This window comes from Ornithorhynchus anatinus, chromosome 14, assembly GCF_004115215.2.
Source record: "Ornithorhynchus anatinus isolate Pmale09 chromosome 14, mOrnAna1.pri.v4, whole genome shotgun sequence".
In the NCBI taxonomy this organism is placed as follows: Eukaryota; Metazoa; Chordata; class Mammalia; order Monotremata; family Ornithorhynchidae; genus Ornithorhynchus; species Ornithorhynchus anatinus.
The window spans coordinates 6,907,990-6,920,361 of NC_041741.1; the positions used below are offsets into that span (position 1 = coordinate 6,907,990).

Sequence of the window (12,372 nt, forward strand, 5' to 3'; positions counted from 1 at the left end):
AAAGAATGTCTGGAGCATGGTTCCCTTTGCTAGAGCAGAAAAACCTAGTCTACAAGAGAGAAGGACAGGAGGCTGTGGGGAAGCAACACAAATCCCATCACGGAGAGGGCATTCGGGGGATTGGCCGTCAGGTCGTTCTGATGTAACTGGTATTCTGTGAGGGCCTAGTGCTTAAGAACTAACTCAAAGGCATATCCCTTTTTCTTTCTTATTTTCTCATTATTGTAATAATAATTGCTATTTTGAAGCACTTATTATGTGCCAAGCACAGGAGTAGATATGGGATAATCAGGCCGGACACAGTTCCTGGCCCACACGGGGCGCTCCGTCTAAGTAGGAGGGAGAACAGATATTGAATCCCCATTTTACAGATGAGGGAACGGAGGCCCAGGGAAGTGAAGTGACTTACCCAAGGTCCCGCACCAGGCACGCGGCCGAGCTGGGATTACTTTCAATGCCAGGTCTTCTGACTCCCAGGCCCAAACTCTTTCCACTTGTCCATGTCGCTCTGACCCGACACTCTTTCTTCCAAATTGTCCCAGAGGATAAATTTCTCCGATTTATGTTAAAGTGCAAACTGTTGTTCTATATTCATTTCTTCCTACTGATCACTGTGGCTCTAGGTTTACGTTCGAGCACTCAGAATAGCTAGATTAGTTATTCTGCCAAAAGAGAGCATCGTTGCAATTGTTTAGTGAAGGGGAGACCTTTACCTTTCACCTAGGCTGCACCTCCTATAGGATCTCCAAAGGAATCTGCGTTACGAGTGAGAAGTAGTGTTGGCTTAGAGGATAGAGCACGGGCCTGGCAGTCAGAAAGACTTGCGTTCTAATCCCAGACTGCTGTGTGACCTTGAGCCAGTCACTTCAGTTCTCTGGGCCTCAGTTGCCTCATCTGTAAAATGGGGACTAAGACTGTGAGCCCCATATGGGACATGGATTGTGTCCAACCTGATTAGCTTTCATCTACCCCAGTGCTTACAACAGGGCCTGGCACATAGTAAGCTCTTAACAACTATCATTAAAAAAAAAATGAGTCAGGGCCATTCTCTCTCAGAATAAACACGGGATTGTGATGTGTTGCTCTGGATGCGGCTTTATTGTTTTATTGTCCAGCTTTGGTTAGGAAGAGGGGGCAGCGTGTTCTAATGGGAAGTGCCTGGGACCGAGTCCGGAGACCTGACTTCACAGCGTGGCTCAGTGGAAAGAGCCCGGGCTTTGGAGTCAGAGGTCATGGGTTCGAATCCCAGCTCTGCCACTTGTCAGCTGTGTGACTGTGGGCAAGTCACTTAACTTCTCTGTGCCTCAGTTCCCTCATCTGTAAAATGAGGATTAAGACTGTGAGCCACACGTGGGATGACCTGATTCCTGTGTCTACCCCAGCGCTTAGAACAGTGCTCTGCACGTGCTTAACAAATACCAACATCATCATTATTATTATTATTAATAATCCCAGCTCTACCAGTTGCCTGCTGTGGTTAACCTTGGGCAAATCACTAAAGCTATTTGGGCCTCAGTCTTCTCATCTGTAAAATGGGTTTGAAATAGATCTGGGGACCAGGAATGTGTCCAATAAGAAAACCTTGGATCCACCCCAAGGCTTAGCACATAGTGAACACGTGCTTAATAAACAGTATTGGGGGAAAAAATGCTGATAGCCAATGAAAGGATTTACTTCAGTTTTTCAGTCTTATCCTTCAGGTGGAGGAGTTGTAGAATAGGATATAATGAGACTGGAGGCAAAATGAAATAGAATTCAAAGACTGAAACAAGAAATCCAAATCCTCATAACCTTGCATTTTCCAACCCACAAGGAGTGGATCAACCCAGTGAGTGAAACGTAGGAAACAAATGTTTCTGTCTGCTCCTTCGGAATAAATTGATACCTGCTGGAGGCAGGGTGAGTGACCCTTGCAGGGCTGGATTAAATGTGAAATTGCCAGTGCTTAGGAGTGCTCTTAACAGGTTACCGTGCTAGTTCTTGAGTTTTGGTTTGCTTTTAAAACCAATGATTCATCATTAACAAAATACGAATCCTGAATTGTAAGTGTGCTTTCTTTGTCAGGGGGCACAAAAGTCCTTTTTATTTTCCATTACTGTGTGACACCGTGACTGAAGATACTGGGGACCAACATACCTTTATTGGAAAATCTATAATAAATGCCTCGTTTTTTTTTAATGGCGCAAATGTTTTCTGCATTGTTACAACCCCACTGAAAGAAGAATTTCTAAGAAGCACTTTGTGTTACAAGTGCTCGGTGGCTGAAATCCGCTGGAGGAGAGGCCTTACTGAGGGACTGTTTTCTTCGGTGAGATTCTGGCTTAGGGCCAGATTGGCCTAATAATCTGCCTGATGGCCCTTCTCCTTTAGTAGGCCAGCAAAGATTAATTAAAGTAGTGCAATAAGCGAGTGGGTGCGCTTTCAACATAAGCCGAGTTGTTTTGAATCAAGAAAGTGCTTTAAGGTGTCATTTGTCATCAGCTGTGGATTTGGAAGGGTTCCCAATTGATATTAATCTACGTCTGACTGCCTTTCACAGCTGACGATGATATAGCTGTCATTGAGTTGTGTGTAGGTGTGGCTGAAAAAGATGGATGCACAATAGATCCTCTCACACTAAAAGATTGCCCTTTTGCTGCGCTGTTGCATTTTTTAAACGAGTCACGTGGGAGCGAGAGGAGTCATATTAACGGTGCAAGTAACAATAATAATAGCAATAAGGTTAATAATAATGGTATTAAGTGCCTGTCAAGCACTGTTCTAAGCACTGGAGTAGATACAAGCGAATCAGATGGGACACGTCCCTGTCCCATACGGGGCTCACAGTCTTAATCCCCGTTTTACAGGTGAGGTAGCTGAGGCCCAGAGAAGCGAAGTGGCTTGCCCAAGGTCACACAGCAGACAAGTAGCAGGACCGGGGTCACACCCCGTGACCTTCTATCTCCCAGGCCCGTGCTCTCTCCACTGCGCCCTGCTGCTTCTCTATTAGTATTAGGAAATGATCGAACAATCCTTATAATGAAATATTTTGGATGAGGATCTATTTTTGATCTTGTAATTCTGCGCCGATGAGGCATTTTAAAAGCCGCCCCTGCCTTCCACCTTGGTTAGCCTAGACGACCCAGGAGGCTTTTGAGATAGACGTCCTTTAGGGAGGAAATGCCTGGAGAACAGTGAAATCCTTTTACTAAAGATGGGAAACTTAGCATTCATTCTTTCATTCATTCAATCATATTTATTGAGCGCTTACTGTGTGCAGAGCACTGTAGTGAGCGCTTGGAAAGTACAATTCGGCAACAGAATTGGGGCCGACCCATCAATACATACCAGTCCATCAATCCGTCAACACATCACTCGATCGCGTAGAACGCAGCACTAACCAGACACCAGCAAACACACTTCAGCGGAGTCTCTGTGGAAGATTTTAGGGGTCTTTGGTTTCACCAAGGCAACTCAATTTATATCTACCAGATGGAAGCATGCAAATAATATGCATTTTAAAAAATCCTGACCTTTGTGGTTAAAACTAGGCCTGAAAAATCCAGAATGAGCCAAATGAATCGCCATTAATATGATTTGTTTGCTTGCTAGAAACTTCTCAAGTGCAACGGGTTTACTCGAGTGACTAGGGGAAGTGCTGTGTGGCATCAATCCTTGATGTCAACTGTTTCACGAGTTAGTTTCATTTTTATAGCATTTTTCCTCTAAAAAAAAAATCAGGGATGCTGCGATGATGGAAATCAGGCAGCATTTATCTTGCAGAAGAATTCAGTTGATGAATCAAAAGAAAAAATGGTACTGCCATTTCACAAAAATTGCTTAATAAATACTATCGCTATTACTACAAAATCCCACGGTGCAAAGCCAAACGTATTATTTGTAACGGTCGCTTGTAAGGCGGCCTGGTGCTACAGAGCTGGTTGATCTTCGTTTTGGGAGACGACGCCACTGATAGCGTCTGGTGATCCACGTTAGCCGGTTTGGCCGCAAGGATTGATGAACGGCTAAAGGTAGTCTTTGGCACCTATGGGACCTGTCTCTGTTTTCAAGCCTACCTATCGAAAGCCCGATCACTGGGCAGCCGTTGCTCAAAGGGAGCGTCTCCTAATAGCTGTCCTCCTCCAGGCTCGTCCGCTGTGGGGATCTCTCCAGCCATCCTGGCACATACTGAGCACTGACCGGGTGCGGACCACTGTGCTAATCGTTAGCGAGGGCTCAGTACCATCGAGTTGGTCGGCGTAAACCCGGCCCTCGAGACGCTTGTAATCTAGTGGGGATCAGACACGCAGTCCCTGGCTCACGTACACTCACAGACTCAATGAGCCCCATGTGGAACAGGGACAGTAAAGTCCTTTTACTGAAGATGGGAAACTTAGCAATCATTCCATCCATCAATCGATCACATTTATTGAGCGCTTACTGTGTGGAGAGCACTACTCTAAACGGACACCAGCAAACGCATTTCAGCAGATACTCTTAAATTGTATCCACCCCGGGGTTTGACACACAGAAGCACCATGGCCTAGTGACAAGAGCACGGGCTTGGGAGTCAGAGGACATGGGTTCTGATCCGGCTCTGCTTCTTGTCCGCTGTGTCACCTTGGGCAAGTCTTTTATCTTCTCTGTGCTTCAGTTACCTCATATCTAAAATGGGGATTAAGACTATGCATGTGGGACAATCTGATTACCTTGTAAATACAGAACAGTGCTTGGCACACAGTAAGTGCTTAACAAATACCATCACTATTATTATTATTATTATTCATAATAATAAATACCATAAAAGGAAGGGGAAGAGAGAACAAGTTTTTAAGTGAGGAAATTGAAGTAGTATGATCCTACAGCACACTGTGTGAGGCTAATGTCTATGTGTTTAAATATTTCTTCTGCCCCCCTGCTTACTGGAATCCCTTTTCATTCCACCATTCAGCAACTGCTTGGACATCTTGCTAGCGTCCATCCCCCTTGCATGTCCTGCCTAGAGAAGCTGGTCACTGTGAGCTTCGCCTCAGTGGTAGAAAGCTGACTGTACCCCCGGACCTCATTGTCAGTCCTCCTATCCTCCTCTTGTTCAGCAATTGGACGACTGAAATCCCAGGCCATCAACTTGCATAGGAATTTTGCTTTCGGTAGGGTCCCGGCCACCGGTAATGCCAGTCCGCCGGCACTACCAGAAGATATATCACGCGACACGTTATTGGTATTTACTCGCATATGTTTTTGACTATTGGATTGATACAGATTTCTCCTTACTTTTCCTCCCCGTTAAACCGTCAACTCCTTGCCAGTGGAGAATCAGCATTTGGCCAAGAGGCGAGAGCATTGGCTTGGGAGTCCGAGGGCCTGGGTTCTAATCCGGGCCCTACTCCTTGCCTGCTGCGTGTGATCTTGGATAAGCTGCTTAACTTCTCTGTGCCTCGGTTTCTTCATGGGGATACCAGGTCTCCCTCCTCCTTAGACCGTGAGCCTCATGCGGGAAAGGGACTTTGTCCGATCCGATGTGCCCATAATGACCTCAGCATTTAGAAGAGTGCTAGGCACACAGTAAGCAATTATTAGATCCTGTGACTGATATCTTTCCCACCCCAAATCACCCGCTGTGCAATTATCCAAGTAAGCTGGCACTTTCTTATGAGTAGCCACCCTGGCTGGAAAACTACCGAAACACAGTTCTACCGGAGCATGTGTTTTGGCTCTGTTTGGCTGGAATGCTGGGAGGGGAGGCGGGAACATTCCCCCGACCAGGTGCCTGAGCTTGTTCGGGATACAGGAGGCCAAAGAAACAGCTCATGAGCGTGCTCGCAATGTTGGAATGGGTAAGTACTATAGTGCACACTTTCCTTCATGCAAGGTTTGGGGACAACACAACTCTCAGGTTTTACGAGAAGTTGGGCTTCTGGAAAATGGTGCATCGCTCTTAAAACCTTCAACAACTTATACAAAATAGATTCCTTCTTTCTGCGTGACATAAACCCTCAGCAAAAATAATTTTCTCTGATGTTGATCCCAACAGTCATTTTATACACTGCGATTCTTTTTCTGTGCCAAGGTGTCATAAATTACTTTTGCTGTCACCTTAACACCTACCCTCAAAGTGTACATTTTATATCAGTATGTAAATCAGTATCGCATAGTGGACATCAGCTCCTTTTCTCTGCCCCTTTAGACTCTGCATTTTAAATCCACCAGTCTAAATTGTAGACTGTCGATGATCTTATTTCACAGCAAAGTCTAAAATGCTCACTGTCTGCAGAAAATTACCGCAGACTTTGAAACAATGTTGCTGAGTGAGGCAGAATGGCACAGGCCCCTGTAGCAGTGAATAATGGAAACGGATTAGCCCCATTTCATTTTTATAGCTAAAAAAAAAACAGAGATCAAGTGGGACCTCATGGTGATATCTAACATCTTGAAAAAAATAGGAACAGATTGTCATGAATGAGTATGTTGCTTAAAATACGAATTCTGACATTGTGAGGTTGGGTTAGAGAATGGAATGACGGGAATTGCATAAATTTCATGAGAGTTGTGGATGTGAGTTATACAGGCAAAATGTTATACCGACATTTTTAGGCCTTGGCTTATCTGTTTGGGATTGCAAACGAAAGGAAAAATTATTTGTCTTCCTTATCCCTTCCTGGTACTAGAGACTCTGAAACAGTAATGAAATCAGACTATTTTTAAACTAAAATGGACAGGACTTGGGAATCTATGTGTGGTCGCCTGTGGAACAGGCAATTTCTCTGACATCAGTGTGGTCTTAGGGCTATTACTGTAATGCAGTTTCCTGGTTTGGTGTCTATTTATTTCAGTACATAAAATACTGTAAGGCACCGATCCATAACACATGACTATGAGCTAAGGATTAATCTGTAAAATCTGTGTGGTTTTGTAAAATAAACTAGAAAACTGATAGGTAATTTAAAATGGCCTAAGATTTTTTTTTCCAGAGAGTAAAGTTTCAGTATTAGAGATAGCCTAATGTAAAAAGAAATAAAATAAGTTCTGGTTTTTTTTCAAAACTTTGATGAAAATAATGCTGGAAACTAGAACATAGATTTTTTCTTCCCTGTAATTTGGTTAAAATTGTGAGGAGTCCCTAAGGAGAGCACTTCCCCAAATTAGCTTTATAACAGAAGCTCCAATCTCAAAAATGCTCTTGGTGACTCTAGTGGCTAGCAAGGTATCCTGAAAGTGATCAATATAAATACTAACTAGTTGACCACTGCACCTTAGTGCCTAAAGTTCGTGGTGGTTCTTAAAAACTCAAGCTAAAGCGTTCTGCACACAGTAAGTGCTGAATAAACATCACCGATTGATCGAAGGGCATGGTTTATGAGAAGCATTTGCCTGGCAACATCTCTTGCTAATGTCCTATTGTGAGTTCTGTTCATTTCAATTTTTTTGAGTTGGTTAGGTTGAAAAGAGGCAATTCAGCTGCAGCACTACGGATCATATTCCCATTGGAAAGCACTTCCTCCTGCTGAAAAATTTCCAAATTCAACCTGCTAATAAGGTGCATTCAGGTGTTTGGTTCAGAGATTTGCATTTCAATGGCACGTAGAAGATACTGGGACTCTTTTCTGCAGTCAATCAGTCATACTTATCGAGCACTTCTTGTGTGCGGCGGAGCACTTATTGGTTTCCCCATCTCTTCCTTCTTCCCTTCTCCTTCTTTCACTTCCATCATCTTAGATCTTCTTTTGGATGATGATGATTGTATCTAAGCGCGCTCTATGAGCCCAGAACTGTACTAAGCCCTGGGGTAGAGACAAGATCATCGGGTTGGACACAGTCCCCGTCCTACACGGGATTCCCAGTCTAAGCGATACTCTGCTTTGGCATAATAAGGGCTAACCTCGTCTAGCTGATCTGTCAAGCTGATCAGTTTAACTGTTGACCAAGGGCCTGGAGTTGTTGGCATCAAGACTTGACTGAATCTGGCATTCAAGGACCCTGGCAGCTTTAATTATCGAAAATCTATAGCCTCATCCAGCGAAAGCAAAGCGATATTCCAGATTCAGTGGTTCGAGTCAACAATGGACCTCTTATGGCTACTGCTAGTATCTCTGTAGATTTCAAATTTGGAAGCTTTGTAGGAAGTAAGTTATAATTGAATAATTGTAGATGGTTGAAGACTTGGATTCAGACCGGAGTGAAAACCTCTTCCTGCTGTCTGTGTGATCGCTGCAGCCTCTTCCACTGATGCAAGAAAATCAGGCAGCGGGATGGAGGAAAGACCTGTACAGTACACATAATGCTGAGTATCAGAGGGGAGGAATGCTATAGAAGGAGTTGCTAGATGATGTGGGTGGAAAAAAAAATCCCACTCATTACAACTATCAGGCCGTCTCCTAAATAAATGCACCTTCTGATTTGTGTGTCCCTATTAGGCTTTAAGCTCTTTGAGGACCAGGGTTTGTTTTTGACTTCTTGGTTGGCCCTTGAATGTCTCTACACTCTTAGATTTCAGTAAGTAATGGTGAAGAGGTGGTTGGATTCCAAGTAGCAAAATTGGGCCTGAATTTGGGAATACAGCAATTAAATAGTCTCTTCATTTTATCATCAAGATGGCACACACTCCACAATACATATCTCTCCATCGAAGTCACTCCCACTTTCTATTTGAATTCCTACTCTAATACTCTGGAATGAAAGAAACAAACTCGAGGAATCTGACAGCATCCCAGGATGAATTTCCATGCTGATAACCCCAGGGGCTCAGATGAGTTTCATCCAGAGTATGCTCTTTCAGCAGTTCTCCGTCTCCTGGCTTTAATTAACTTAGTGCCCATGAAACTCGGGTCACACTTTCCTCCTATTTGACATGAAAACATTTGTATTTTTCAAAAGTCAACAGAAACAAAAACTTGCTGTTCCAGTGTGAGTCTAGATCTGCCAGAAGGTAAACTCCTTGGCTGTATGCTCTTAAGCATCTAGTATAGTGCTCTGCAGGCAATAAGTAGCATGATATGTGATATAATTGTTTGATGGAGATTTTGAATTGAAGTACTTTGAAAGAGAACAAGGTTTGCCCTAACCAAGCGTAAGAAATGCATCAGTCCTTGAAAAACTAACTTGTATTTTCCTTTCTGAGCCCAGTTTTCTGATTGTTTTAACCACTTCAATGATCAGGATTGCATTTCCTTTCAGACTTCATTTAGATTGGATAATAAACAATATTTATTCATCTATTCTACAATGATAAAGTAGCACAACAGAGAGGGAAAGAGGAGGGTTGTTGTTTTTTTTTAAGTGAATCTCATATTTGTGTTTTGTGAACTAAATAAAATATGCAGCTAAACTTAACAAACAGTGAATTTAATTCTTTCCCAGGAAGTTAGATCTTTAAAGGGTCTTTAGGTTTCGATAAATTTAATGATTTATGCTTGAAAATATCCCAAATTGAGAGCCACAGATATGTTTCAAAGAGTTTTATAGGTCTCTCGATAATTTTGCATTTTTCAAGTCATTTCACCCTACAGATCTTCTAAATAAATAGTTTTTTTTTTTAAAGGTATGAATGATGCCCAGAAAGGGAGACTCAAGGAATTTATATTTAGGCACATGTCCAAAACTCCCAATATAATTTTCTTATCTCATGATAATATTAACGTAGATATCCCAACTATCAAAATTATAACATCTTGGATAGCACCATGTCCTAAAAAATGTTACAGAGAAAGACCTGAGTGTCTTCAGAGGCAGAGCAAATGAGGGAGGTAGAGAGAAGAGTGAATGGTGACACCGAAGTCGAGAGGTTGGTGGTGTTGTCAGTGATAGGGTCAACCAATGTTATTTACTGAGCGCTTACTGTGTGCAGAACACTACACGAAGCACTTGAGAGAGTAAAATCCAGTGGACTTGTTAAACGTGATCTCTTCCCAAGAAGGAGCTTACAGTCTAGATGGTGAGACAGAGGTTAAAGTAGATTTCAGGTATGTAAATAGTTACTGTGGGGCTGAGGATAGGGTGAATAGCAAGTGATTAAAGTGGTCCAAGTGCACAGTTGACGCAGAAGGGACGGAGAGAAGGGGAAATCAGGGTTTAGTTGGTGTAGGCCGCTGCTCAGGGGTCATGAAGTTTGATAATTAATGGTATTTACTGAGCACTTTCTGTGCACAGAGCTCTGTACTAAGCACTTCTCAGTGAACAATAGAGTAGGTAGATACAATCCCTGCCCATAAGGAGCTTATAGACAAGAGAGGCACTTACAGACTTAAAAAAAATCATGAGTTCTTACTTGAAGTCAATTTGGGCTCCACACTGTTCATTTACCAAAAGCTTATTAGGAATCATATGTGGGCAGGTGCTTATTCTTCTGTACCAGTTGGATTAGCACACACTATTTAAAATTCCGGTTAACTCATTTTCTGTACAGCCCCCCGTATTCAGGAGGTAGGCCGAAAAATACAATTTTCTTCTCAAGGGAATTTTTATGAAGAGGATGGAAGAATTTAATTGTGAAAACCATTGAATGAGTGAAAATTATCCAATGTAATACCAATAATTAGTAGTGGTAATATTTACTCTGGTTTTTTAATACGATGCTTAAATATACATGAAATCACATGACCCTATTCCTCAATTTTACCTTTTAAGCTTTTGTAAAAATACATTTCCATAGAGATTTTTAAAACAGATAATAAGGAAGATATATAGCTACTAGATACTTGGGAATTTTAGAGCGGGAAATACCCACTTTACATATCGAAATGAATAAGTTGTATCATTCCACTTCGTTTTGTATCTGCATAAAGCCGAAATATGCAAGGTGTAAGTTATGGCCGGATGAAGCTCATTGCTTAGAATGTGGCGATCTAATCTAAACATCCAAATGGCCTGTCACCTTAGTTATATGAGCATCTACTTAAATATGGATGAGGCATTTGTGCTTCACTCCTCTTCCCAGCTATGCCAGCTCAGAGTGGTAAGCACATCATTTTGTCATTCTTTGTATAAATCTTTCTCCCTTTCTCTCTTATAATTGCCTGTAAGTTTCTCTGCGTCCTTCTGATTGGAAGAGGAGCTTCTTGGGCCATCAATCAAGGCAGTGCTTAATGTCAGTGGGTTTACCGTGATAGAGCTCGACGGTTAGGTAGCACAACTCATCACCCCGTCCTCAGCGGGCAAGTTACAGTTGTCACCTTCTGTCATAAACCAGGGGAAATCTCAATGAACCTTCTCTTCACCGCCAACGCTAAGGAGTCAGGACCATTGTAATGCATAGGAGGAAGCTGCATGGCCTAGAGGAAAGAACAGGGAACTGGGACCCAGAGGACCTGGGTTCTAATCTTGACTGTGCCAACTGGCTGCTGTGTGACCATGGATAAGTCACGGAACTTCACTGTGCCTCAATTTCCTCAGCTGTATAATGGGGATTAAAAACCTGTTCTCCAACCGACCGAGACTCTGAGCCCCCCGTGGGACAGGAATCATGTCCAATACAATTAACTTTTATCTACCTCAGTCCTTAGAACAGTGCTTGACGCATAGTAAGTGCCTAACAGATGCCATAGTGATTGTTATTATTACCCAGTTAGCAAAATAGTAGGTAGACACCACTCCTCCATTTACACATGTAAATATATTTCTTATTCAACAATGTAAAATCATGTTTTTATTATTATCATTAATAATATTTGAAGTGCTTACTATGTTTCAAACACTGTTCTACAGCGTGGCTCAGTGGAAAGAGCACGGGCTTTGGAGTCAGAGGTCATGGGTTCAAATCCCAGCTCCGCCACTTGTCAGCTGTGTGACTGTGGGCAAGTCACCTAACTTCTCTGTGCCTCAGTTCCCTCATCTATAAAATGGGGATTAAGACTGCGAGCCTCACGTGGGACAACCTGATTACTCTGTATCTACCCAGCGCTTAGAACAGTACTCTGCACATAGTAAGCGCTAAACAAATACCAACATTGTTATTCTAAGTGCTGGGGTACACACAAGCTAATCAGGTTGGACACAGTCCCTGTCCTACATAGAGCTCACAGACTCAATCCCCATTTTCCAGATGAGGTAACTGAGGCACAGAGAAGTGAAGCAACTTGCCCAAGGTCACACAGCAATCACATGGCAGAGCTGGCAGAGTTTAGAACCCAGGTCCTTCTGACTCCCAGGTCCGTGCTCTTTCCAGTAGACCATGCTGCTTCTCACATATCATGGAATTTGGAATTTGTTCTGTGCTTTGTTTTGGCCAAGAAAACTTTCAGCTGACTAAACCATGATAAAAATGGACCCTCTTCAAGGACAGGTGGATTGGGTCTACTTCTATGGTATGTTTCCAAGCAGCTAATTCAGAACTCTGCTCAGAAAATACTGTTGATAATGAAGAAGAAATAATCCTAATATAGGGACTACTTTTAATCT

At 42.7% G+C, this 12,372-nt stretch overlaps 1 long non-coding RNA gene across 1 annotated transcript in view; it reads left to right on the forward strand.

The window, feature by feature from the left end:
• LOC120638813 overlaps positions 1 to 12,372 on the forward strand; it is a 59,676-nt gene that overhangs the window by 32,556 nt on the left and 14,748 nt on the right. The window lies entirely within an intron of this gene.